The 5,056-nt window shown below is 37.9% G+C and overlaps 1 long non-coding RNA gene across 1 annotated transcript; it reads left to right on the forward strand.

The window, feature by feature from the left end:
• The first annotated feature begins 1,072 nt into the window (after positions 1–1,072).
• Positions 1,073–4,395, forward strand: LOC141406385 (uncharacterized). Its single transcript, XR_012413379.1, has 2 exons — positions 1,073–2,258; positions 2,343–4,395. It is a non-coding gene; the product is annotated as an uncharacterized lncRNA (long non-coding RNA).
• The last annotated feature ends 661 nt before the right edge of the window (positions 4,396–5,056 follow it).

Raw genomic sequence — 5,056 nt, forward strand, 5'->3', positions numbered from 1 at the left:
CTTTCAAGAAATTGAAACTGGCACTCACTACAACTCCTGTTCTTAATCATCCAGTGTTTGATAAGAGGTTTTATGTGCAATGCGACGCCTCCAACGTAGGCATTGGTGCTGTATTATACCAACTAGACGCTGAGGGGTTGGAGCGTCCCATCGCCTTTCATTCCGCTCAGTTGTCGAAGGCTGAACGGAATTACAGCGTCACTGAGCGTGAGTGCTTGGCCGTTATCAGTGCTGTGAAGAAGTTCAGACCGTTCATTGAACTTATGCCCTTCACAGTGGTAACGGACCATAGCGCACTGAAATGGCTGTTGGGGCAAAAAGACCTCAGTGGTCGGTTGGCAAGGTGGAGTTTGAAGCTCCAAGCCTTCAACTTCGACATACAGCACCGCAAAGGCTCGCAAAATGTTGTTGCCGACACCCTTTCGCGCTTACATCTGGATGAGGTTAACATGTTTGTAGATGAAAACCCTCTTATTGATTTGGAGTCGCCAGAATTTAAGAGCGAAGAATATTTGCAGTTGATCAAAATGGTGTCAGAGAACCATGATAGCCTGCCTGACTTAAAGATATCTGATTCTTTCGTTTATAAAAAAACTTTACCATCCGATGGCACGCCTGTGCATGAGAATTTCATTTGGAAACTGTGGACTCCCCCTGGTTTAACCCAGTCTCTTATTGAAAATGCTCATGTTTCTTCGGTAAAAAGCCATTGCGGCATTGGGAAAACGATAGCGGCTTTGCGACAATATTTTTATTGGCCTAAGATGGCCCAACAAGTTCGAAAATTTATTAACCACTGCATTGTTTGTAAACAATCCAAAGCCCCAAATCACATTTTAAGACCCAAGATGGGAACCGAAACCGTTACCGATAGGCCTTTCCAAAAGATTTTTATAGATTTTATTGGACCTTTTCCGAGGTCAAGGTTGGGAAACACGTATATCTTTATTGTGTTAGACCACTTGACAAATTTGTCTTATTGAAACCACTAGCCAAGGCGAACTCGAAAAACGTTATCAAATTCTTAGAATCCGAGGTATTTCACAAATACGGCGTGCCACAGATTGTTCATTCCGATAACGGAAAGCAATTCACTTCCTCAGAATTTTCTTCATTTTTAAATAAATATGGATGCCGACCGATTAGAAATGCCGTGTATTCGCCGCAGGCGAATGCATCGGAACGCGTAAATAGGACTATAATCGCGGCGATCCGAACTTATGTTTCGGAAGATCAACGCGATTGGGACCGAAATATATCATCCATAGAATGTTCTTTGAGGTCCACTTTTCACACTACAATTGGTTGTTCACCGTATTTCGCATTATTCGGCACCCACATGGTTACACACGCGAGCACTTATGATTTAGCACACAAACTAGGAGTTTTGGAAGATGGTTTAGTTGAGGTAGTTCCGAAACACGATATTTTGAATTTCGTCCGCGAAAAGATTAAAACGAATATCCACGATTCTTTTGAAAAATCTGCGGCTCGGTATAACACTAGGACTCGTGACGTCAGTTTCAAACCGGGGCAGGAAATACTTAGGCGCAATTTTGTTTTAAGTGACGCTTCGCGCCATCTTAACTCAAAGTTATGTCAAAAGTTTGTAAAGTGCAGAGTTGCCAGACAGATTGGAAATTCCTTGTATGAAATTGAAGACCTTCAGGGAAGGAAAATAGGCGTTTACCACGCAAAAGATTTACAGCACATGGTGCCAACAAAATAATTTGCCCGGCTTTCTTTTTCTTTGATGACTTTTCTGTTCTCTTAATCTCAGGGTCGCGGTTCTTCCCCACCCTAAGCATACCTCGGTTAACTTCCCGAATCAGTATGGCTTCGGCAGGCCTATGCCAACGTGTTCGGGTTTGTTATGTTAACCTTGTATAACAACGGCGTAAGCCGCTGCGTATACGACGTCGTGATTGTGTGCAACACCACACAAACTTATCGTGTGTTCCCCTTCACACATTTTCGTTCCTTTTTCTTGACAATGTGGCATCACTGTAAATAGAAATGTCAAACTTCGGGCATGACAAGAACGCCGAATACGAATGCATTCATTTCAATTTTACCCGCAAACCGGCCAGTCGTCCAATAAGGAAAAATTTGCAAATTAAGAATTTGCTGTACAAATCCGCCATTTTGAATAGCTCCCGTTCGAGAATATCATAATTCTAATCTTCGGGAATAATTATTAAATACTTTCCGTACGGAACATTAAAATAAATACGGAATTAAAAACCAACAATAAAAGGGTGAGTTTAGTGTGGAATTTTTAGTTTTGCCAAACCGGCATACTAACATTGGCGTGTGCAATTTTTTTTGCGTTTACCCAACAGGTTGACCAAAGGCACATAGCGGTTGGCATTAACAATTCGGTACAGCACTCCCCGCCAAATTCCACCACATTAGGCATGAGTGCAGTGCAAATAATTTGAACACCGATTTAAAGGCCTGCGTACATAAGGTGCTTTGCCTGATTGCCTTGCTTACCTGCTTCATTTCTGACGTAATAAAAATAATAGAATAAAGACGAAATTTCGAACTGGGTTGCCATCAGTTGGAAATTGGGTCGGCCTTCTTTGTTCTTTTATTTTTTATTGAAGCAGCAAAGCAAGGCAGTCAGGCAAAGCAGCTTATGTACGCAGGCCTTAAGGCTTTTCTCTTTGTAAAAGCCACCCGTGTTCACAAAACGAATTTATTGGGGAAATTTTTTTTGCCCGGCCATAACACCTGCCCACACATACATTCCCTCTCAAATATTGGACAACAGCCGTAGCCACCGTCATTGCCTAAAATTTTCCGGAAATCATTACATTTTTGTGTGACACCTTAGCCTTGCCTATCGAATCTTTGTGCAGTTCAGAAGCTAAAATCATTGTCAGTCCTCATCATTCCTGTGGGGCAATACCAACTCAACTTTAGCCTGCTTTTAGATCAAGAACAACAGTTACCAGCAATTTTGGCCTACAACTACAACAACTTGGGCTATAACACGACAAATAGCCGGCCAGGATAGTACAGATAAGTACAAAAGTGAAGAGTCTGAATATGTGTGTATCCTGAACATCGTGTTGTTTTTAGCATTGCATATTTTTCTGCCACAGGCAGGGAAATATGAAATCTAAATTTTGTCTTCAATCATTCGACGGTCAGCCGAACTAATTTGTTATTTTTTTTATATAACCTTATGTATTTCCTATATACATAAGGGTATATAATATTATATATGTACATGTGTGTATCCCTATATACAAGTAGTGGATTTTGTAACGGGTCAACATCACGTGCCGTAACGGTACCCAACGAAACTTGTACAGTCATCATATTCCTTACTTGTGATCCTTTTGGAATTAGAATTTATTCAGGACATTTTTGCCCATTTTTGCAAACCATAAAAAAAAAGGAAAAATATATGAAATGTTTTGCGGATTTAAATTCATAGAAATATTTTCGCATCAATTTTTGTTTGTCCCGAATGAAATGGGTTCATGAATAATGGCGCGTTAATGATAAATTAATTATTGTAGAAACCTTAGGTGAGACCAGACGTCTATAACCCCAAAATAAAGCCTTTATTTCGGCACAATAATATCAAAGTTATTCTTTGAATTCATTTACCATAATTTTGAAGTGTAATTTTAACAAATACATTTTAAGAACGCCGAGGACCTAAAGACAAACAGATTTGATTTTTTTCTACGAAATTATCTGGAATTTAAATCCATATTATTTTTGATATTCCGACCCAGTAATTATACACACGTTTACAACACAATTTAGTTGAGGGTTGCTGCACGTGATTTGTCCAGTTTTGTGTACATTTTGTGTAATTATTATGAATTTTTTTTTTGTGTAATTTATTTATACAAATATTTTAACCTTGTATGACCTTTAAAGTCAATTATAAATTATCTTGAAATTTCTTTATATAAAAATAATTGAACTAAAGCCAATTCCTTGTACTTAAACCTTTTGCAAATTGAAATAATTTATCTGAAATTAGCAGCGCAACACATTGTTAATGTGTATCCCATGTTTTTTATTAACCGTTTTCAAAATTTTAAATCATTCTTTTAAGGAATGAATATGATCCTAATCAATTGAGCTCGATAGAATAGGACTTTTGATAGTTATAATCGAAGTGTGATTTAGCACTATTATATGTGGGATATACATCTTTTGAGTATAGCTATCTATATTCTTAGCCGTATACCTGTATGAACATTGATATATTTCTATACAACGTATATTTATATGATTTCTTAAATGAATTGGCTTCCATTTTGGAAGTAATAATTGTAATTCGATTTCCGAAACCATACCTTATCGAACCACCCTATCTTATAATTCGAATGTGCTATGAATAAATTAATGAATTCTGAATCTAAATAGTGTTGACCATTAGTCATTATGTGCTAGTTACTTGTATAAGGTAATGTAGGGGGTAATAAGGCAGCCGGTGGTTGATTTTTGGGAGTCATCATCATTGATGAGGCTCATTGGGGATTTTGTAGAAAATCCATTGGGAGGGCATGGTATCCCAACAAACACCTTGGGTACCCATATCAACAACAACAACATCATATCATTTTTCTTCTTTAAATAAAGCATCCTGTTTGCGATTGTGAATTAATAATGAATCAATTTTGTTTATGGCTAGTCAGGAGTGGCCACTGAGCTAGACCGAAATTTCTTCAATGGCAAGTGTATACCAGCGACATCTTGGTATGCCTCATTCCCCTTTACACTCCGACCTAGTTACATAACAAACATTTGAACGTTGAAACTAAACTATGTTAAGCAAAAGGGGCGCCCAATGTCAAAATAATAAAAATGACCCAACAATTAATAATGCAGTAAAATATCTCTCTAACCACCCTTCATAATTGAACAACAAGTATATGGCGTCCAGCGCAGTACCTTGTAACAATGTGTCTACTTATAAGGGTGACATTTTATGTCAGTGCCCTCTACATTACATAAAAACTTATTTTTATTTTGTTCAAAATTATTTGTTCTTCATACCCTTGCTATAAATCCTATTCCCCTG

Source organism: Musca autumnalis, unplaced genomic scaffold (genome assembly GCF_047663935.1).
Source record: "Musca autumnalis isolate F117 unplaced genomic scaffold, ASM4766393v1 scaffold_5, whole genome shotgun sequence".
NCBI lineage: Eukaryota > Metazoa > Arthropoda > Insecta > Diptera > Muscidae > Musca > Musca autumnalis.